Source organism: Dermochelys coriacea, chromosome 7 (genome assembly GCF_009764565.3).
Source record: "Dermochelys coriacea isolate rDerCor1 chromosome 7, rDerCor1.pri.v4, whole genome shotgun sequence".
In the NCBI taxonomy this organism is placed as follows: Eukaryota; Metazoa; Chordata; order Testudines; family Dermochelyidae; genus Dermochelys; species Dermochelys coriacea.
The window spans coordinates 109,260,497-109,285,067 of NC_050074.1; the positions used below are offsets into that span (position 1 = coordinate 109,260,497).

Here is a 24,571-nt window from a genome sequence, read left to right on the forward strand (position 1 = left end):
CTGCACTCAAATTATTTTTTTAAATAAAATGTCCATTACAATTTCTACATGTTAATTTAGCCAGTGAAATGATGTAGTAAGAGCTGTAATAACGGCTCTGCTGTAGAGTGACAGTAATTGCCTATACTGCAATAAAAGTGCAGAAATAATCCCAGGCAGAACACATTAAGGAAGTCTTTAGCATTGTGAAACAAAATTACTCTGTAATGTTTGCAGGCCTTATATATTTGGATGCATGTTCTTTGTGATACTTTAAGCCTTTTCCTCCACATGCCAAGGAGACACTTTTCCATTCAGTAAGACGGTGAGGAAAATGTTCTTCTTCAAAAGGTCCTCACATCTGCAACATTAAGAGAAAGTTGAAGCAGGGTGCCTGGTGTGTTCATTAGCACTCTGACCTCCAGAATGCCCTCCTAGCCTGTGCTTATTTCACAGCAGTGCAGGCACAAACCCAGAGCACTGGATGTGCATAGGTTTGCAGTTTGTTCTACTGTGCACTTTACAACAAAACAGGATTGAACACTGGTTCCCATCTTCCCACAAAGCACAACTAAACAAGCTTTGTGTATAGTACCTATGCTGAGAATCTTCCCCACATGCCTCATACATGAGGCTTCAAGCTAGTGGATCTGTGCTAATCTGAAAATGCTCTGTCCCATCCTCACTCTACCTGCACTCCCTTTACAACTCCTACAGCTGACACAGAGCACAGCTCCATGGCACATAAGGAGTGAAATGCAAATACTACCTTGTGACTTCTTTCTGTGCAGTGGAATCTCTCCAGTTAAGCCATTTCAATCTTTCCACATGCCCATGGCCAGGGGAGAAGCATTTGTCCCACAAAACATTACTAGCTGTATTTCCAACAGGCCTTCCTAACAGTACTCACAATACTTAAAATTCTGCATTTGTATGTACAAAGGAGCATTTACCTTTTGTCCACCTATCTTATACCACAGTGCCCATCACCATGTGTCTTGCTGCCTTGTCTTTCTGCTTTTTCAGAATTCAGTCTATTAATTATCCAGCCAATCTAGATAAATGCTATTCCTTAGCCACTCTCTGTTTACATAGTGTTTTGTTTGTTTCCTTCTTTGTTTTACACTATACAAATCTTTAATTTGCTGAAAAATCCTTTGATATCTGTAGCATCCATCTTCCCCCTCAGGTGTCCATAAAGTGTCATAAAACTCTCAGGAAGCCACGCTCTGCTCATCTTAAATCAAATGTGTGAGCAGGGTCATCTGATGATGTCACCTGGTGCAAAGTACCACCTTGGACACTGCTGGTATTTTTCCACTGGAAACAAAGAGTTCCTGCCTTATGTAAATTCTACTTAAGGCAAGGAAATAAGGCAATCAGGACTCTCCTCCATTACCTGCCCAGGAAGGAAGACTGATAAAAAAAAACCTGAAGGGAAAGGCAGGGTTGAGTCCAGGCTGACATAGGGGTCGGGTCTGTAAAGAGAAATAAGCTACAGAAACTCTGCAACTTGCCTAAAACAACATTTAGAATGAGAAATTACATTTTGTAATCTGTTTCTTGAGTGTATTAAGCTAAATTTGCATGTTTTGTTTTTTTTGCTCAGTAATCTGCTTTGTTCTGTTTGCTATCCTTTTTAATCACTTAAAATTTACCTTTTGCAGTTAATAAACGTATTTCTTGTTCATTTCAAAACCTAGTTAGTGAAATTCATATCTGTGGGGGTGGGGAGAAAGCTGTGCATATGTCTTTACACACTGAGGGAGAGGGCGATTTTTATGAGCTTGCGCTGTGCAGATTTTTCTATACAGCGCAAGATAATATTTTGGGTTTGCTCCCAAAAGGGAGTGTGCATGTGAGTGCTGGGTGAATCCCTTAGCTGATTTCTCCCACACAGAGCTGATCTCAGTGTCTCTGAGTCCATCTGTAGCTGGGTGTGTCCCTACCTGTGTGTATGTTCTGGAGAAGGCTTGAGGGCCTGGCACAGCTAGAACAGAGTGAGAAAACCCAAGATGGTGGAATGGGTGGAACCAATGGGACCCCAGCAGATCAGGTGGCATCCCATATGGGGGGGTCCAATCCATCACAGATGACCCAATATTGCCGCTGATTTATCTGCAAACTCCAAAATTTACATTTATACATGTCCATCCACCTAGCTGTTGAATAACAATTCAAGTTGCATTTTCACATGTTTTCTTTGCTTGGGTGTTTCAAATGATGTAGTCGTCTCCACCCTTTTATGAAGACTGTTTAATTCTCTCTCAAGAATGAGTTGCTTACTTTAGAGAGGATTTTTATAATTTGACTCAAATGCAATATTAATGCCCCTCATTTCTTTTATCCCCCATGGCAGGGGAGGATCTAACTCTTAAATGGTCTGTTCTACATTCTATACATTTTAGCTAAATTTTAAAAATATTTTTATTACTCTAGATTTTCTAAAAGTCATCACATTTCGTAGCTATTTCGAATATTGTTAACCAAATTATATTTTCTTTGATTTTCTCTGACTGATCCATAGAAATAGTGGAATCCTCTGTTTTGACTGTCAAACATGAAAATGTTATTTAGAATGTTACACATCAGTTCTGAATTAATTTGATGCCTAGAGAAATAAGGTGAAAACCCCTCCTTTATTCATGTTGCTTACAATAACTTGACCAAATTTGGTGGAATAAAATAAGAAGTAACCTGAAGATGTGCACAAAATACAAACTGAGCATTTTCTGAGGTTTGGAAAAATTGATGAAACACTTGTTTTCAATGTATGATTGCACTCAAAGAGTATGGTCAAAATCAAACTTGCAATGGTGCCACTCAGAGCATCAGATAAAGATGCTGTATCAGAGGCAAAATAATGCCATCCTACATTGCTGTTTGTGAGGTGCACAAGTACTGGTACTACAGTGACAGGTGATATAGAAAACCATGCTTTTTTCCATGACAAAGATAGGGCCCAACTGCAGAATATAGTCTGATTCTGATTCCAGGACAGAAGAAAAATATTTGTGGAAAGGAGCTTTTGCAAAGGGGATTTGGGGTTCAAACACATATCTAGTCTGGACAAGCCTTCAAACTTCAGAAGGCATCAGAATCGAACCTTTTCAGCACTGCCCAGGACTGCTCACAGCCTGACAAATTGGGGCCCGAGTCCAGTGCACACTTACTTTATGAATGGGAGTAGTCATAGTGATGTCAAAAAAGGGAATATAGGCTTAAAGCCTTGGTTTAACTGTTCATTTATTGTCCTGTTATCTGAAGAAATTTTCTATCTAAGCTTCTTTTTCAAAAGGATGTTACATAAAATCTTTCTATCTTTTGCATTGAAAATGATCAGCTACTTTGGATATGCTTAAGCTCAACCTGAACCTTCATTTAAAAAGGGATAATAACATGAGAGAGAGTTCTGAACCAGTTGCCTATTTGAATATGGTAGGCAGGACAGAAATCAAGAGAACACATAATTGGAGTGGAATTGGAAAATGCTTGGAGACTGGCTTGGATGTGACCTCAGTAAATTGTGAGAGCTCAGTTGTGGGAGGAGAGCTGGCATGGCAACTTTTTCGCTGTGCCATCATTTTCGTTTCAAATAAATGAGACTTCCTCAAATCTGATTAAAAAACAATCCCTCTGCCATCAGGGCCTGTTTGTTCTTTTAATGAACAACCATCTGTTCTTCTTATTGTCTTTTCTCTTGTCTATTTGTGACCCTTACTTGTAAAGTATCATGACATATCAAAAAATCCCTTGTGGCAAGGACCTTGTCTTTAGTTGTTTGCCTTACACATTTCTGGTAGCTCAGAAATAGTTAAGAATGCCACCATATTATGGGGAGGAAGCAATCTCAAGGAATTGATAGACTAGCCCCAATCCTCCAACTGTACTATTTACTCCTGTGATACAGCTCCTACATCAAACCAAAGATTGGTATAGGGGGTATGCTCAGGACTCCTTTATCCTCAGCTTATCCCTAGCCACTGGAATGACCCTTTGGCAAACAGGTGTATATAAGAGCTGCCCCTTTGACTCTTCTAATTCACAGCTGGAACCTGCCCAGCTGCCGGATGCCACTAGGATTCGGACATACAAAGAAGTGTGTGGGTCTGTGACCAGTAAACTAAGATCTGAGATGGTTTGTAAATGAAGGAGCAGTCTGGCCATTGCACACAGGCATGGTTGAAGCAGTCCTGAGTGGTTTAATGATTTTAGTTAAGAAGAAAATATTTTATAAATCTACTGCCTCATATATTTGAAGCAAATATCAGTAGGAAAAAAAGGTGAGAGAAAGCAAAATAAATGATGGGTAGGACTGTATTTGATCTGCAGGGGGTGGTAGAGATACTTTGGCATCAGCAAAAAGTGAAGTGATCAGAAACATTAAGAGCCTCAATACAGAAGTCTCACAAGGTGGAGACTTGTGATCTATGGAGAGAGAACCTTCCCAGGACTATGGAACTCACTGCCTCATACAAGAAGAATAATCATGCAGTTTGCTGCCTTCAGGCCAAATGCGTGCACACACACACACATAAACACACACACCCTGCTTCCTGCCAACAAGGAGGAAGAGAAACACATAACTGTTCATGGAGCAAGAGTGAGATTAAAAGAGCAACAATAAATTTGGGAAAATCAGTTGAGATAGAGAATTTTTGCCCGGGCACTTCCAACAGAAAGGAAAAATAAAAATAGAAGAATGTGCTACTGCTAATTCCTTTCTTGCTGTCAGAACCAAGAGAATACAGCTCAGAACTCATGCTCACATGGGATATATTAGTGAAAGAAAATTTTTGCAAAGACAATACATTTTGCACATTTATTGGAAAAACAAGAGATCAGAGCAAGAAAAGGGGGAAAAAACAAAATAGTTAATACTTCTCCTCATACCAGCTCTAAATAAATTACATCACTAGATCAGCAACAAGAACGAGGTATGAGTGACATACCATCCAGCCCATTTGCAGAATATCTCCATTCCAGGTTCAGACCTAGATGTGGCCTGACACCCCACTGATCATCATGACATATGATCTTTTGGCCAAAAGTAGGTGCAAGAATGTGCAAAGATACAACCAAGCCTCCGGGAGACAAGCTCATTTTGTCCCAGCCCTTGCACAAGCAGTCAAGAGAAGGGCTACGGTGGAAAGCATTGAAAAATAAACTCTTATTAAGTAAATGAATGCTGCTCCTTCATTCAACTTGTTACAAAGTGTAGACATATGGATATAGATATCAGAAAGTCAAAGTCTCTTGGATCATTCAGAGACTTTTTAGTGACTGTCTTCACAGATGAAGTGGGGAGATGCCAGCATTCAACCTGCCTGCTCTCGTTCCATGTAGGGAAGAGAAGCAGTGTCATACAGCTTTGCACCTTTAGTCATTCTTCTTCAGCCACCCAGTGTGTTAGAGGCTACTTTCTACCAAATTCATGAGACTCGCCTCTGTTGAAGTTAGTGTCCAGCTCTGAACTGATTCTCCTGACCCTATGGTCACTTACACCACCACCCCCCAAAAAAAACCCTACACGAAATGCACATCTCATTTGCCTTGGAGACAGTTGTAGAGATTCTACCGTGTACATCTGGAGACCACTTGCATCCAAGAATACCTGATGAGAAATAAATAAAACTTTAATATCATCCTAGGATGATACTGGAAGCCAGCATCAGGGATTCTAAGCAAGGTGCTAAGTGCTGCAAAAAAACTGAAAGAAATTAGCACACGAATAAGAAATGCAATGGCTAATTGGTTCAAGGACTTTCAATAGTACATCTCCATTTTCTTTCTTTCAATTTAAAATAAATATTCTAATTTATTCCTCATTCTTATGAAACAAGAATTATAACAGAACTATTTAAAAAATCAATGCAATTACTATAACTAAAATTGCTATGTTCAACATGGATGTTTCCATTAATCTGAAATTTGTCCTATATTTAAATCTAGTGGGACTGTAGGTACAGCACTTTTTATATCATCATATCTGTTTTCATGTCAGTACTTTGCAGAGCAACAGAACTACAACTCCAAGAGCATTTGGAAAGACAGTAATAGTGTCTATTAACAACTTTGCTGTCAATGTTTGTGGAAAAGTTCATGATTTTTAACATAAATAATACAGTCAAAGACAGTGAGCTCTGCATACATTTCAAATCCAAACTATACATCAAAAACGGCCTTGAGTCAGCAAAGTACTTACACATAGGCCTAACTTTAAGCTGTCTGTCCCTTTGATTTTACTTATATGCTTAAGGTTAGGCATATAGTTAAGTATTTTTCTGAAATGGGGCCTGTAGCTGTAAACCCTATGGCTATACATCAGACTCCTGGGTGAATACCAAGGTGAATCAGGAGAAGTTCCATTGATATTTATAGATACCTTCTCAGGGTGAAAATATCTGTTACTGAATCACTCTTTAATCTAGTGGACAAAGCTCCAATGGCTGGAAGTTGAAGCTAGACACACTCAAACTGCAAGTAAGGTGCCTATTTTTAACAGTGAGGGAAGAAATTACCAAAGAATGAGTCAGATTCACCATCACATGAACTCTTTAAATCAAGACAGGAAGTCTTTCTAAAAGATCTCTTCCAGTTCCACCACAAATTATTGGGTTTGATGCAGGACTTTCTGAGTAAAATTCTATGGCTTTTGTTATGCAGGAAATCATAGAATCTTAGACATGTAGGGCTGGAAGGGACCTGGAGAGGTCATCTAGACCAACAACTTGAGCCAAGGCAGGACCAGGTAAACCAAGACTATCCCTGACAGATGTCTGTCTAGTCGGTTCTTAAAAACCTGCCGTGGGGCGGGATTCCACAACCTCCCTTGGAAGCCTGTTCCAGAATTTAACGATCCGTATAGTTGCAGAGTTTTCCCTGATATCTAACCTAAATCTACCTTGCTGCAGATTAAGCAGATTACTCCCTATCCTACCTTCAGTGAACATAGAGAGCAAATGATCACCATCCTCTTTATAACAGCCCTTAATACATTTGAAGCCTGTTGTGATGTTCCCTGCTCAGTCTTGTTTTCTCAAGACTAAACAGGCCTAGTTTTTGTTAACCTTTCCTCATCGGTCAGGTTTCCTAAACCTTTAATAATTTTTGTTGCTCTCCTCTAGATTCTCTCCAATTTGTCCACATCTTTCCTAAAGCATGGCACCCAGAATTGGACACAGTATTCCAGATGAGGCCTCACCACTGCTGAGTACAGTGTGACAATTACATCATGTGTCTTACCTATGACTTTCCTGTCCAGAATATTAGTCTTTTTAGCAACTGCATCACATTGCTGACTCATATTCAATCTAGTGATGCACTGTAACCTCCAGAACCTTTTCAGCAGTACTACTGAAACTAAAAGCTATCCCCCATTCCATTCCCAGAACTTACTAGACATTTCGTGTTTTGCCGTATTCATTTTCCAACAGGTGTCTGGGTAGTTAAAGTCCCTCATTGTTACTAGGTCTTGTGTTTTGGATATTTCTGTTATTTATTCTAGAAATGCCTCATCCACCTTCTCTTCCTGAGTGGTGGTTTATAGGGGAGCCCTTCCATGACATCACCCCTGTTTTTCTCCCTTTTATCTTTACCCAGAGACTTTGATCTGGTCTGCCTCTCATCTCCTTCTGGATCTCAGCCCAAATATACAGTATTGATATGTAATCCCTGCCTGTCCTTCCTGAACAAGCTATACCCTCCTATACTAGTAATCCAGTCCTGAGATCTATCCCACAAAGTCTCTCTGATGCCAATTAAGTCATAATTTATCTTATGCACTAAACCTCCATAACAATCCCTTCTGGCCTTAATATCTATTAATCTATGGCAGCGGTTTTCAAATTATGGAGCGTGGGAGGCACGGGATGTGTCACGGGAGGCGCAAGGTATGTGCTTTCTTTCTTTCTTTTTTTTTTGAAGGGCTCTGGATAGGGCTCATGCAGAAGGGCTGCGCACACCCGAGAGGCGGGGATAAAGAGGACAGACAGAGTCCTGCTACCAGGTTCACCTTTCTCCCCCACGTTCAATCCCTACCATGAGGCAGCCTGGGCAGAGGCTCTCCATCCCCCCCCACAATCCCTCACCCAGAGGTGGCAGGGCTCTGGCAGTCAGCCCCAGCAGCAGAGAAGTAAGGGTGGCAATGGGGCACTAGGTCTTCTGTGAAAAATGTTATTGACGAATATCACTTTTCACATTACCACCCTTACTTCTGTGCAGCTGCTGGCGTGGCAGTGCCTTCAGAGCTGGGCACCAAGCCAGCAGCTGCTGCTCTCTGCTCTGCCTTCAGAGATGGGTGGAGGTATATATACTTGGGTACGGGGAGACGTAAATGACTACAGCCACAAAGAAGGGGGGGGTCCAATCAGATAAGTTTGAGAATCACTGATCTATGGAGTTAAACTGGTGTAAAACTAATGTAAGTGGAAGAATAATCAGATTCATAGTGTCTGTCTCTGGGAGACCTGGGGGAGCTTAGTGACTGCTACACCCTTTCAAAGGTTGGGGCATGCACTGCCCTCTGCTAGCTGATTCTGGAGGACATAAGACCTCTCCACTCCCACTTTGGAGTATCTACTAGCACAAGTGGTACTAGGCTTGTGGGTTCAGATCCTTAACTGGTGTAAATTGGACAAGTCAGTGGGACCAGATTCTCAGTTGGGACAAATTGGCATAACCCCACTGAAGTCAGTGGAGCTAGGCCCATTTACTCGAGTTAAGAATCTGGCCTATGAATTTCTTGTGTTCCCCAAACAAAGGGACTGATACTGTGCCATCTCCTCCACAAACATCGGTGCTCCCATGGGGGGCCTAGTGCCAGGTAGCTCTTTTGCTTTAAAAATACTGTGTATTCTCCATGCTGTAGGAATACATCAGTTATAGGAGCCAATTACAATGAAATAATTGTCATATCCTGTAACTGATGGCAGTCATATAATATTTTGAATCTAGCCACAGTATTCTACTGTAAAGGATCCAGAACTACTCTAGCATAAAACAGTGATACTATAGTGATACAACTATTGTACTACTGTACAATACTGTGGTGTGTTAGAAGATTTTAAATGCAAACAAACCTATTTATGTAGCTGTCATACTTTATATGATATCAGTAAACAGAATTTTAATGTAGCTGATTGAAGTTAATAATGTGGCCATAACAGTGAAAAATACCACAGGATCAAAATCTTTGATAGGGTCAGATTTGTACCCAGCAGTGTTTTGGGCCTTTGCTGCAGAATACTGAAATATATTTTAATAAGGTATGAGCAACAAAATAAAAATCAAACATTTTTTAAAATCAACTCAGCCTCTTGTCATGTTGGTAATTTTCCCAACCAGTATAAATGAGTCAATTTCCTGTGCCAGTTTCTTTCACAGATGGAGTAATGTCTCATAACAGCTCTGTGCCAAATTATTGGGACTTGACTGACAGAAGTTTGAATGAAAATACCCACTATCCACAAATGCCAAGCCTGCTTAGCCCATCTCTATGGCTGAGAGAAACCCCTTCATCAATTTCTCCTGTTATGTCCAGCTAAAAGTACTGACCTTTTTGGATCTAGAGTTGCTCATAATAAGGGCCTTAGGGAATTACAAATATTCTGCTCCAATGAACATCTTCTCCTCAAGGAAAAAGAATTATATTATATATAATATTAACATAATATAATTATATTATATCAATTATATATAACTTTGTACTCCAGAAGCCTGATCCAGAGCCCACTAAAATCAATGAGGGTCTTTCCATTGACACCAGTGAGCTATGGATCAGAACTTAGGCAAGGTTTTGAAGCTATTGGCAATATCACTTTAAAAAAAGCACTGCATCCCAATCATATACTTACCATGGTTAGCAATTGATAATCCCGATATAGAATAATTTGTGGGCTATTAGTTATAATGATACATTATAAGATATTTAATAAATGCTTTTTTCTAAACCTAAATATTTTAAGCTATGTACTGAAATGCTTTACCTGTGAGTGATAACTGAGTTATCTTGCTTAATGAAGCAGGTGTTTGTGTGGGCTTTACCAGGTGTTAAAGCAGCAAAGAGAAAGTAAATTTCATTTCTAAATGGATTTTAGCTCCCTTACCTCCTCCTAAAATACAGGAGTTAAAACACATATTGTTTGACTGCAGGGCTCGTGAGATATTATTTATTCTCTCCATGCTATATTTTTTCCCAACTATATTTTTTCAGCACAACATTCCAACTTTTAAATGATACTTCTTTCAAGCAGACAAATGTATTGAGGGAGTTTGGTCAAGGTGACTTGCTTTTTTCAAGTGAGTAATGTTTAAATTGATAAAGTAACCAAAAAGATCTAGTGAAAGGGAGAGACTATTATATAACATACAAAGTAATACAGATATTAGTCCTTAAAATGTTTCCCTAGCAAACCCAATCTTATCTATTACAAGCAATAGCATGTTTTTCATAGTATAACGCACAAGACTGTTCTTAATATGAGTACTTCATGAACAAGGTCAGCTCCCAGACTGCTGCACTGGGCAGCACAGTATGGGGAGGAGGTGACCAGCCCTTTGTGGAGAAAGAAGTGGTTCAGGACTATTTAGAAAAGCTGGACAAGCACAAGACCATGGGACCAGATGCACTACATCCGAGGGTGCTAAAGGAGGTGGCAGATGTGATTGCAGAGCCATTGGCCACTATCTTTGAAAACTCATGGCAATCGGGAGAGGTCCTGGAAGATTGGAAAAAGGCTAATGTAGTGCCCATCTTTAAAAAAGGGAAGAAGGAGGATCCAGGGAACTACAGTCCAGTCAGCCTCACCTCAGTCCCTGGAAAAATCATAGAGCAGGTCCTCAAGGAATCAATTCTGAAGCACTTAGAGGAGAGAAATGTGATCAGGAACAGTCAGCATGGATTCACCAAGGGCAAGTCATGCCTGACTAACCTAATTGCCTTCTATGACGAGATAACTGGCTCTGTGGATGAGGGGAAAGCAGTGGATCTGTTATTCCTTGACTTTAGCAAAGCTTTTGACACTGTCTCCCACAGTATTCTTGCCAGCAAGTTAAAGAGTATGGGCTGGATGAATGGACTACAAGGTGGATAGAAAGCTGGCTAGATCATCAGGCTCAACGGGTAGTGATCAATGGCTCCATGTCTAGTTGGCAGCCGGTATCAAGTCGAGTGCCCCAAGGGTTGGTCTTGGGGCCGGTTTTGTTCAATATCTTCATTAATGATCTGGAGGATGGCGTGGACTGCACCCTCAGCAAGTTTGCAGATGACACTAAACTGGGAGGAGTGGTAGATATGGAGGAGGGTAGGGATAGGATACAGAGGGACCTAGACAAATTAGAGGATTGGGCCAAAAGAAATCTGATGAGGTTAAACAAGGACAAGTGCAGAGTCCTGCACTTAGGACGGAAGAATCCCATGCACCGCTACAGACTAGGGACCGAGTAGCTAGGCAGCAGTTCTGCAGAAAAGGATCTAGTGGGTACAGCGGATGAGAAGCTGGATATGAGTCAACAGTGTGCCCTTGTTGCCAAGAAGGCTAACGGCATTTTGGGCTGTATAAGTAGGGGCATTACCAGCAGATCGAGGGACGTGATCATTCCCCTCTATTCAACATGGTGAGGCCTCATCTGGAGTACTGAGTCCAGTTTTGGGCCCCACAGTACAAGAAGGATGTGGAAAAATTAGAAAGAGTCTAGTGGAGGGCAACAAAAATGATTAGGGGGCTGGAGCACATGATTTATGAGGAGAGGCTGAGAGAACTGGGATTGTTTAGTCTGCGGAAGAGAAGAATGAGGGGGGATTTGATAGTTGCTTTCAACTACCTGAAAAGGGGTTCCAAAGAGTATGGAGCTAGACCGTTCTCAGTGGTAGCAGATGACAGAACAAGGAGTAATGGTCTCAAGTTGCAGTGGGGAAGGTTTAGGTTGGATGTTAGGAAAAACTTTTTGACTGGGAGGGTGGTGAAGCACTGGAATGGGTTACCTAGGGAGGTGGTGGAATCTCCTTCCTTAGAGGTTTTCAAGGTCAGTCTTGACAAAGCCCCGGCTGGGATGATTTAGTTGGGGATTGATCCTGCTTTGATCAGGGGCTTGGACTAGATGACCTCCTGAGATCCCTTCCAACCCTGATATTCTATGATTCTATGATTCTACTTTCCAAGCAACTCATTCCAGAGGAGGGTTGGTTTACAGGTTCGGATATTCACAAGTACTCAGACAGCTGTTGTGTATTCATGAAAAGGCTATATATCCAAATGGTTTAATAAATGTTAGCACAAACAATCATTCACACAAAAATTCATATGGAAACACATATTTTCAGTTCCCTAAATAAGGGGTAATGTTTGTTTATAGACAAATACCCTTTTTACTTTGTTTCTTTTTCTCCACGGTAGGCATTTGTGATACCTGTTTGTATCTTTCACTCTAGACTTCTATTATACAGAGCCAGATTATGGTCACTTTAATCATGTTGAATAGGATCTTACACCATGAGTCACTCCACTAAAAATCAGTGGAACTATTCAATGTCAGTAAGGCTATCACAATCTTCCCTAAAGCTTTTTTTAATGTTAATCTTTAAGTTAATTAGAGCTGGATAATAAATTTCATACAAGAAAGTTTGGCCAACTCATGACAAAATTGCCATTAAAGTCATGAATCTGAGTGCAGATGGGAGGCTTGGCCTTTTCAAGATGGTGATAGAAACAAAAAATGCAGCATGTGACTGTACGGTACAATATTAGCTCATTTGTAATTGGATTTAAGTAGTAAAACAAAGATGATGAAAACTGATTTATCACTGGGAAGATAATCAGCACATCTAACTTTGCATAAGAAGAGATAGCCAAAGTTCTCAGTTAAAAGCAAAGGAATTGCCTGATCAGTGATCCATCCATTCTAGTATCCTGTCTTCAATGAGGGCCTGTACTAGATGTTGCAGAAGAAGATGGAAGAAATTCCACAATAGGAAGTTATAGGATAATCTGCCCCTAGGAAAAAGAAAAGGAGTACTTGTGGCACCTTAGAGACTAACAAATTTATTTGAGCATAAGCTTTCGTGAGCTAAGGTGCCACAAGTCCTCCTTTTCTTTTTGCGAATACAGACTAACACGGCTGCTACTCTGAAACGTGCTCCTAGGAAGTGTTTCATCCTTCCCCCCCAAGAGTTAGTGATTGGCTTATGCCATGAAATATGTGGGTTTATATTACTTCCAAAATTCTTGTTTAATTTTTTTTTAATACTCAGTATTATAACACTATTTCTGGAACCAACACAGCTACAGTATATTAGAGAGACAAGGTAATATCTTTTATTGGACCAACATCAGTTGGTGTGTGTGTGTGTGTGTGTGTGTGTGTGTGTGTGAGAGAGAGAGAGAGAGAGAGGCTTTTGAACTCTGTGTAAGCTGATTTACACTAGCTCTGCATTAGGCCCATGGAATTCCAATTTAAATCATATTTAAGGCATAATATAATATGCACATTCTGTTTATGAAAGGCCATACTGAGTGTTGGTGTAGAATGAAGTATGGTGCATAACAGGTTTTGAAGCTTTACAGCATTTTAGGGTTTCATTTCTGTTCTGTTCTCACTTTGTTAACCTCCAGCATGCTAGTGATGACACACACAGCTCATCTTCCTCCTAGCATCCAAAGGAGTGGAATGCCGCAGGTATCGGGTTTTCGACTGGAACGCCAGGTCAAAAAGGGACCCTGATGACTCCGGTTAGCACTGCTGACCAGGCCATTAAAAGTCCGGTCAGTGGTGCTGCAGATCTAAGGAAGGCTAGTCCCTATCTGTCCTAGCACCATGCTGAGCTCCGGAAGTAGTCAGCAGGTCCTAGGTGGGGGGCCCACGGGGCTCCGCACCCCAAGCACCAGTTCTGTACTCCCATTGGCTGGGAACCGCTGCCAGTAGAAGCTGGGGAGGGAGGCGGTGCCTGCAGGCAAGAGCAGCGCGCGGACTCTCCTGCCCCCTCCTCCCCTGCGCCTAGGAGCCGGACGTTCGAGCCACTTCTGGGGCACAGCATGGAGCCTGGACAGGCAAGGAGCCATTGCCATAGATCTATCTGCTAGGCTGCAGTAAAGCATTTGGGTCTCTAGTGTGTGACAGTGAAGTTCCACGGACTTGAATATGTAGTCAGCAGAACTGGTTGGGAATTTTTCTATTAAATAGGTTTCAGAGTAGCAGCCATGTTAGTCTGTATTTGTAAAAAGAAAAGGAGGACTTGCGGCACCTTAGAGACTAACAAATTTATTTGAGCATAAGCTTTCGTGAGCTACAGCTCACTTCATCGGATGCAGTGAGCTGTAGCTTACGAAAGCTTATGCTCAAATAAATTTGTTAGTCTCTAAGGTGCCACAAGTCCTCCTTTTCTTTCTATTAAATAGGTTTTCATCATAAAACTCTGATTCATCAAAACCAAAATATTTCATGGAAGTGTATTAGAAGGGTGACCATATGTCCCGTTTTGGCCAGGATAGTCCCTTTTTTAACCCTTAAAAAGGCCATCCCGAATTTTTTGGCAAAAATTGCCATTTGTCCCGTTTGCTCTTGCCAACTTGATCAGTTGGCAAGAGCAAATGGGACAAATGCCCAGTTTTGTCAAAAAAAATGGAATGTGGAGGAACATGGGGGGAGGGGGAAGCGGCGATGTCAGCCCCACACAGTGGCGTAAGGCAGAGCTCGGGTGAGCAGCAATGCCATCCCCACGCAGTGGGGGGAGGCAGAGCTTGGGTGAGCAGCAATGCCAGCCTCGCGCATTGGGGGGGAGGCAGAGCTCGGGTAAGCAGCAATGCCAGCCCCGCGCAGTGGCAGGGAGGCAGAGCTTGGGTAAGCAGTGATGCCAGCCCCAGTGCAAGCCAGCTCCCTGCAGGGGGAGGGAGTGAGGGAAGCTCAGGTGAGCATCTCGGGCCAGCCCCACACAGGGGTGAGGGGAGGGCTCAGGGTAGCTCCATGCAGTGTCCCATTTTCTCTTTGGGAAATATGGTCACCCTACGTATTAGTTTTGATAAACTTCTGATGAACCAGAGGGAGGGTTCTGTCAGAAACCTGCCTGCTTTCCAGCCAGCTCACCTGCGGGGCTGCTGGGGAACCCTCACTTCCAGGGTCCAGGGCACTTGGGCAGCCCTGCCATGCAGTCTGCCCCAGGGTCAGGAACAATGTTCCCTCTAATTTTTGGCAGGCCATGTGCACAAAAAATGTCTTCTGTGCAAATTGTTGTGCTTCTGTGCAAATTTTCGTGCATGCGGTGTTTCGCCGTGTGCGTGGGGTTTAGGATGTGTGTGCGCATGCACACAGGCACAGCTTAGAGGGAACAGTGGTCAGGAACCCCAGGGTTCCAGGGAGCCTGGGAGCTCACAGGCACCAAGACTCCAGGCTCACTCATGGCTCCCAGGGCAGCTGGGTGGGGTTGTTCCTTAATCCTTTCACTCCCAGTGTAGGGTTTATACACCCCATCACATCATCTTTAAGGCAGTCATGAAGGCCAGATCTAAGAAAACTTCCCCAAAACCACTTCAGCAATTCAGTATAATCCCAATTTGCAACACCCTGATGTCCCAGTGATCTGAATGTACCACTCATACCAAATTATGTGGCAGTTTTAAGAGCTGAGCAAATATATTGTAGGAAGGTATCAGAATGTCTGACCTATTTATACTATTTAGAGATCAGTATGTAACAAGATGATGCTTTTGAATTACAGGAAACCCTTCAATGTGACTTTATAAGCATCAACGTTTATTTTTCTACAATAGTACATATCAAGAATTTCTGGTTTTTAAAAGCAAATTGTGTGCGACACCTCATCTAATACTCATGAGACACTAAAAGAAAAGGAGTACTTGTGGCACCTTAGAAACTAACAAATTTATTAGAGCATAAGCTTTTGTGAGCTACAGCTCACTTCATCGGATGCAAGGAGCTGTAGCTCACGAAAGCTTATGCTCTAATAAATTTGTTAGTCTCTAAGGTGCCACAAGTACTCCTTTTCTTTTTGCGAATACAGACTAACACGGCTGCTACTCTGAAACCTGTCATAAGACACTGAAATTTAATGCCCGTCCCAGTCTGTCAGACAAGCTTTCAAAGGTGCCTCTCTACAGACTCAGCACTTACATGTCTTGATGTGCAGATGGCAATTTAGTGAAAGCAGATGATTAGGTACACTGTCATCCATCTTGGTGATGCTGTTGGACAAAACTGTAGCACTTAGTAAAGGTATTGACAATCTGTCCTCCAAATACAGCTGCTTGACCTTGCAAAGTGAAGAGCAGCAGTGGTGATCTCTAGACATTCCCTGAACGATTATAAAAATAGGCAAAAAGCTCCAAGGTCTATTTAGCCTCTGTGAAATTTGCATCTACCAGTTATATACAGCTTTCAAAAAACTGAATGAGATTCATCTTCTGTACAGGGTCTCTAAAATATTAACTGATGGTGCAAGTCTGATTGTCGTGGGGTGGGAAAAGAATGGAAATGAAATGGCTACCTCCTTCCATAACAACATATATTATCCAGCACTTTTCTGCATGGGTCAGGAAATGGAACATAGCTCTTCAGCCAAATAAAATTCTGCTGATGAAAAGGAGAGTGCTAACTTTTATACCTTTGAAGGTCAGGCTTCCCCCAGTGATCCAGACTTATAGCCATTTAAATATATATATATATGTGTGTGTGTGTGTGTGGAGCAGCTTCCTTCCTTTTGAACATCTCACAATATAATACATTACCCATGATTTCTATCAAGTATTTGTCCACAGCTGGTTTTGTTGCTTAGGATGTGCACAGAGACTGGATGCCACAGAAAGCTTCATTTTTGCAAATTAATTCATATCTTCATTTTTATTTTAAATTTCTCCTATACCACCACACTTTCTCTGGCTCTGTCAGAAACTGGTCCTACAGTATTCCAAGTAATCATCTAAAATATTGCAATATCATTGTCATACATGGTTGCACGGGGAACTTTAACTGCAGAATATTGTGGTTCTTTCTTATAAGTGCTCCTTACATCACTATTATTAGTTTTTTATATAACAGTAGTGCCTAAAAGTACCAATAAGATCAGGGCCCCTGTCAAGGTTCCTTCCCCACTCTGAACTCTAGGGTAAAGATGTGGGGACCTGCATGAAAGACCCCTTAAGCTTATTCTTACCAGCTTAGGTTAAAACTTCCCCAAGGTACAAACTTTTACCTTTTGTCCCTGGACTTTATACTGCCACCACAAAGTGTCTAACAAAAATAACAGGGGAAGTGCCCACTTGGAAACATCTCCCCCCCCCCAAAAAAAATTTTCCCCAAGCACCACACCCCCTTTCCTGGGGAAGGCTTGATTAAAAATCCTCACCAATTTGCATAGGTGAACACAGACCCAAACCCTTGGATCTTAAGAAGAATGAAAGAAGGTTCTTAAAAGAAGAATTTTAATTAAAGAAAAAGGAAAAGAATCACCTCTGTAAAATCAGGATGGTAAATACCTTACAGGGTAATCAGATTCAAAACATAGAGAATCCCTCTAGGCAAAATCTTAAATTACAAAAAGACACAAAAACAGGAATATACATTCCATTCAGCACAACTTATTTTATCAGCCATTTAAACAAAACAGAATCTAATGCATATCTAACTAGATTGCTTACTAACTCTTTACAGGAGTTCTGACCTGCATTCCTGCTCTGGTCCCGGCAAAAGCATCACACAGACAGAGAGGACCCTTTGTCTCCCCCCCCCGCCAGCTTTGAAAGTATCTTGTCTCCTCATTGGTCATTTTGGTCAGGTGCCAGCGAGGTTATCTTAGCTTCTTAACCCTTTACAGGTGAAAGGGTTTTTCCTCTGGCCAGGAGGGATTTAAAGGTGGTTAGCCTTCCCTGTATATTTATGACAGCCCCATTGCACTAACATCTCTATGCACACATAGTAAGAGACGGATCCTGCCCTGACGAGCTTATAAATACAACCAACATGGACAAGAGAAAAGGGATGGGGGAAATGAAGTATCATTATGTATTACTTATGGAAAATTGAAGTTATGTGTCTCACGCAAGGCCACACAGGAAGTCTATGGAAAAGCCAAGAATAAAACCAGTGCCTTAACCATAATGCCATCATTCTCCTTTACCCTTGTCTCTTTTTGCCCCAGCTCAACAGAAATGTTTCATTTAAAATTACTAAGGCCAACCTGTCCTTGTCTCTTCCAAGACTTTCCTTTGCAGTGATTTCTGTTGATTTTCCTGGTACATGGTCAGACCAGAGCATTTAATGAACCACATTCAAAACACCCAATGGGAGTGTCACATGGCAGAATCAGGTTTCACAATTACTTCTAATTATGTAATGTTAAATGTGTACAGCAGAAGATGATCAAAGAGATTGTATTGTTGTCCAAAACCTCCACAAGTTTTGGACATTTTCTTCTTATTCTAAGTCTGGGTTTCTACATCGCCAGCCTGTGCTTTTCAGCTCCTTCAGTGCCTCACTGGACCCCAATCACATGCAACCATGTCCTAGAGATGAGAAGAGTGAAAACTGACTCTGTGAGTTTCTGCAGGTCCCTTAGAGCTGACAGAATCAATGCACTGTAATATAGATGTCCAAAAGATTCTGAAAACCCTTTCCTGCAACATTCCTCAGAAAAACATTTCTTGCAAATTATCTTCACTGTACACTTGTTTAGGTATATTCTAATTTAAACGTCTTAACTTGGGTAAATGCTTACCTCTTTTCAATGAGACACAAGTACTTGAAACCAAAAGGCCAGTGATTGAAAACAGAGTATTAGCATTCCTACAGAACTCCAGTTCTTATAGAAATACAACTAAGAAAGCATAAACAGAGATGTGGGTCATGAAATATGACTTTGCTACTGAAACCATAATCTAATGACAGTTCTGCCAAAGTAGTAAAAGCCTGCTGATAAGGAGGCACAAATACTCAGGGCCAGCAAACTTTTTATCAGACACTGGCTATACCTTTCAGTGGGAAAGAAATGAAGAGCTAATCTTGAAATCAATAAATAAAGTCAACACCAGTTCTCTAGCCTGATCTGACAGACATTAATTCAAGCCAGTTCCTAAAGAAATAAATCCAGCCAGTAAGGTTATGAGTAGAAACTCAAAATAGATTAGGCAAATTTAAATCTATTTGCTGTTTGCAAGTACACAGCAGATAGGGTGACCAGATGTTCCAATTTTATAGGGACAGTCCTGATTTTGGGGTCTTTTTCTTATATAGGTTCCTATTACCTCCCACCCCCATCCCGATTTTTCACACTTGCTGTCTTATCACCCTAACAGCAGATAGAGTAAACTGTAAAGAACAGAAGGTACCATGATAGAACCCAAAGGGAAACAAGGAATCCTGTCTTATTATATCTGTGTCTGTCTTTTAGATTCTTGGGGCAGGCTTGTCTTCATTTTTGTCCTGTACAGTGCTCAGAACATCCTTGGTGTTTAAGAAATAATAAATAATGACAGTATTCCCAAAATATATGTCAGGTATTCAGTACCAGGATCTAATAAGCACCAGCAAAAAGCTCCCACTGAAAATGGTCAGAGTGTGACTGTGAGAAAGATAATTCCTAGCATTCAGCAGTGCTCTTAGTGCATTTACAATAGTGCATTTAGTACAATAAACTTTTCTTACTCATTCCACATAGTACACACCATAACTTTTCACAAAGAAGAATCCTCTAGAAAGCCAACTATAGACAATGGCATAGAAATCTAAATACAACTGGTCAAAATCTAGTCCGATGACCTAAATCCCATTGTGATGAATGGAAAAACTCCATTGATTTCAATGAGGGACAGACAGATTTATTTTTTTAGAGAAACCTTTTGAAAGGTCATGCATCATAATTTCCTCATGTGAAGGAAATTTGATGTCTGCAAGGTGTATTTATGAAATTTTTGACCCCTTCTATAGAAGCCTGTGTCACCTTCTCAGTTATATAAACAACATCTCAAATATATTAGCATGTGCTGAATAGAAATGCTTTCTCTATTTGCAGGTGTCATGCCAGATGAGGGTGGCAAAATGCCGTTTGGAGGGTAAGTCAAAGAATCAAGAACATCCAAGTTTTCTAACAATCCACTTAGATCCCACTCTGTTCCATCCTAGCCTTCAAACTCACACTTTCACCTGCATGGTATTATGGTGGCAGGTTAATGTTCATGTCTGAGTTACAATACATAACACACTAGAAATCTTGGTTGGCTGAAGCTCAGGGTTTTTCTTTTTTCACTGTCAATATTTTCTTTCTTAATTTTTAGGTGAGGTTATTTCTAAAGAGAGATGGTGGCTCAACAGCTCTGAAGAATGGGTTCCTGTTTTTATCCAGCCAACAGGAACAAGGACAAGTTTCCCCAGAGTGCCCTGCCAATTTGCTTTAACTCTGCTTTAAAGGGACCCTTTTAGGGGTGAAAAGCTAGTTAAGTCTCTGTGTTGGCTATTTTATTGAGATGATCAACATGGGGGCAGAAATTGAACATAGTTCATCAGCTTTATTGTGATAGCTGCAACCGTTACCTTTTGGGTTGTTTTTTTCTTTTATCTTCCTGACCTGGATGCTAACCATGAACACCTCTGAACCTTCTGATAGTCGGGTAATTAATCATACAACTTTGTACTTTTCTAATATTATTCCTCTTCAAAGGCACTTTTCAAATATGAGCTACACCTCACAATAAGCCCTTAGAGCTAGGTGAAAGAGAATGATGTCCTCATTTTAAAGATAAAGAAAGTGAGACACAGTTGTTACGGTCCTGATGCAGCAGTCCTTCCCTACTGAGCATGTGTTTAACTTTAGGCAACAGAGAGAGGCAATGTCACAGCTGATAATAATGTGAGCACCAGAGCCAGAAGTTTTGAGGGATGGAACCCTCTGGCTCTCTCTAGAGTATGAAATAATTCCATGAATTAAAATGTTTAATAATTCCATGAATTAAAATGTTGCTTACCCATGTGGTTTCACATACTGTGTTTTATTGCTTCAGCTGGAATTTATGGTCGGATTGTGTAAGTAGTAATAGATTGTTCCTATGACTGTACTCATGAAAGGGCACAGAGATTGTGCAGGATATTGTTAGGGGATCTCCCCAACTTTGCAGACAGAGAACTAGGAACAGGACAGAAGCTGGGTAGAGGGCTGTCTCCAAGAGACCAGCAGCTCTCTCCCAGGGAGCAGGAACTCTGTCCAAAGACCCTGTTTTGCTCCAGGTTCTCCACTTGGAGACTCTGAACACGTTGATTGGACTGAGTCTTTGGGACTGGACTGGACTGGACTGGACCAGCTGAACCAGTAGCAGCACAGAGCTGACTTCATAGTAACAGCCAGCTTCACTGGTAACAGTCGTAGCCCCAACAGGTGGTGCCTGCTCAAAGTTCACCTCGAAGAGAGCCCCTATCAGACCAGCAGTGGCAGAGCTGATATCACATAACTGTACCAGAAAGCTGCACATCACAGCAGGTCTTGGTGGTGCAGAATTCTCCAGATGACCAGCCAGCTGGAGAAGAGCCCCCCGCGTATGCCTCTCCTAGTACCACTGAATACAATTGGACCAGTTGGTGGATCTAGGTGGGTGGGGATTGCTTTGAGACTGAGTCATACTCCTGAATCACCAGGTGAGTTTTGCTCATTTTATTTCAGGATTCAGAGAAGCAGCCGTGTTAGTCTATATTCGCAAAAAAGAAAAGAAGTACTTGTGGCACCTTAGAGACTAACAAATTTATTTGAGCATAAGCTTTCGTGAGCTACAGCTCACTTCATCGGATGCATTCGGTGGAAAATACAGTGGGGAGATTTATATACGCACACAGAGAACATGAAACAATGGGTTTTATCATACACACTGTAAGGAGAGTGATCACTTAAGATGAGCTATTACCAGCAGGAAGGAGGGGGGGGAAGGAGGAAAACCTTTTGTGGTGATAATCAAGGTGGGCCATTTCCAGCAGTCTGTTCCTCAGACGTTCTTGTTAACTGCTGGAAATGGCCCACCTTGATTATCACCACAAAAGGTTTTCCTCCTTTCCCCCCCTCCTTCCTGCTGGTAATAGCTCATCTTAAGTGATCACTCTCCTTACAGTGTGTATGATAAAACCCATTGTTTCATGTTCTCTGTGTGCGTATATAAATCTCCCCACTGTATTTTCCACCGAATGCATCCGATGAAGTGAGCTGTAGCTCACGAAAGCTTATGCTCAAATAAATTTGTTAGTCTCTAAGGTGCCACAAGTACTCCTTTTCTTTTTTGCTCATTTTATTATAGATATAGATACAAACAGAGAGAGAGAGAGAGAGGGAGCATTATCTTGTTTCTAATGTTTGATTTTCCTTTTCCCCAAACAAAAGGTATTTATGGTTCCATATTCCAAAGACTCCTGGATGCTTATAAGTGAGGAGGAACCACCTAGAAAGGTGACCAGGGAGTATATACTTTAATTTCCCAGAGCCAGAAATAAGGTCTGGTCTACATTGGGGATGTGGGGGAAGATCTATCTAAGTCATGCAACTTCAGCTGTGTGAATAATGTAGCTGAAGTCAACGTACTTAGATCTACTTACCGCGGTGTCTTCACTACGGTAGGTCATCTGCTGATGCTCCCCGTCAACTCCGCCTACGCTTCTCGCTCTGATGGAGTACTGGAGTTGACAGGAGAGTGCTCAGCGGTCGATTTATTGCGTCTTCACCCCCACCATTCCCCCCGCTGGATTGATCACTCCAGAGATAAGTGTAGACATGCCCTAAGAGTACAGCTTGGGTGAGTGCTTGACCCATAGTTTTATTTATTCTAGAAAGGGACCTGGAGATAGACTGAACCCAGCCCTTGTTGCTGCCATTGGCAATTGGCAGACGTGTCATTAGAATTCAAGAGATCCTGACTCAAAATCCTGTGATCAGACCACCTTTCTATGTATATCCGTCACTGTAGTCTCATGAATGTTGTCTCTCTTCTCTCCTCCTTGTTCTTCTGGGGGTGGAAGGAAGGAAGGAAGGAACAGTTATCCAATATATTACTATACAATAGTTTTTGTGACAAAAGTCGTTCAAAACACTTGAGAGTTACTGTAAATATAGTTCAGCAATTTAAAAATTAGCAGTGGGTGATAGATATTAAGAGGCAAAGAATGAAATATATATATATATAATTACAGCAGCGATTTTAAATGAAACGGAGAACTGAAGAGTCTGAAAAATGCAAGAAGACAGTTCTAGATGGCAAGACAAGAGGAGGACACAGCAAGATTCTGTCAATGGACAGAGCCTCTAGCCAGTGTTAGCTTAGCAGAGGAAACAAGGAAAGGAGCAGAGAGATTCAGAAAATCAAGGGCAGTTTTGAATAGTATCTTGAACTGGATAAGGAGGCAATGAGGTTATCTGAAGTTGCAGCAACAGGGTTGTACTTTGTATTCTTGAGAAGGCAGGGTACAGCTTCCCACAACTTTTGACCTCTGGAGAGTTGCTATTTTAGGATGTAATCACAAAGGGAATTTCAATAATCTAGATGGCGGGCAATGAAGGCACAGGTAAAGACTGTGAGAGTGGTGGGGGCATGCCAGGATTGTACACAGGCACCGATAGCCACTTGGTGATATGAAGATTTACAAGCACGGTCAATTTGGGAGAAAAAACTTTCAGCATTAAGGTTGTCACTGCAGCTTCACATAGTGGAGGTAAGTGGAAGGCCTGTGTCATGCAGGAGATAGAAGAGGGCATTCCCACTTGAGAGGATCACTTCAACATGTAAGATATTTAATTGAAGAGGGTGGAGATAAAGCCAGAAGTTTGCAGGCTTAAGGCAGGCAGAGAAAGGCAATAGTAAAGAATTCATCAAACAGGGACAAGTTAGGATAACCCACATAACTTCAGTAGCTATAGTAAAAAATTGCCCAATCCTCTGGTTCCCTCCGGTGGCACAAAGAATCTGCAACCCCAATTTAAATGGCCCTGGAAGTATCCATCTCCCTTGCATACAGGCTCATTCCCCCCTCAACATGAGCTAACAGAAATGAAGGGAAAGTCTGCTGCACCTCCTTAAGGCCTTGGGCACACCCCACTGTCCACTGGAGACCTCTGTGAGGGCTGGAGCACGACCCATCCCAAAGCTCCTCCTGAGGCAGCTTTGCCCACTCCTTTCTGAACTCTGTGCCTACTGGGCCCAATCGAAAGGTATTCTGTATTTGCACCAATGGAATATACCCCAGAGGTTGTTTCCCAAAGTCAGATTTTGGTGAATTAAACACAGGCCTTTAACAAAGTGATTGTTGAGCAATGTGATTTCTCCATGTGCTCGATCACACATTAAAACCAGAGACAGCTTTTCTTTCCCCCCAGTGCCAGAATTATAGCTTTCTGCTCCATGTATTCCAACTGAGACAGTATCTACTGCAACTGAGGATACTGTACATTGTGCAGCATCAGTCCTTATCTCCTCTGCAACAAGAAAGTCCTGAACAGAGATTTGCCACCAGAATAAGCAGCAGAAGCTTGGAGGAAAAATGCTAGTTTAAAGAAGAGAAGAGAGAAAAGTAAACACAAGCTCTTTGGTCTCACAAGTCTAAAGCTCAGTTAAATGTAATAGAGGAT

The 24,571-nt window shown here is 41.6% G+C and overlaps 1 long non-coding RNA gene across 1 annotated transcript; it reads right to left on the reverse strand.

The window, feature by feature from the left end:
• Positions 1-18,091: 18,091 nt before the first annotated feature.
• Positions 18,092-22,674, reverse strand: LOC122460940. Its single transcript, XR_006282581.1, has 3 exons — positions 22,549-22,674; positions 21,263-21,266; positions 18,092-18,104 (listed from the first exon to the last, which is right to left on the reverse strand). It is a non-coding gene; the product is annotated as an uncharacterized LOC122460940 (long non-coding RNA).
• Positions 22,675-24,571: the final 1,897 nt, after the last annotated feature.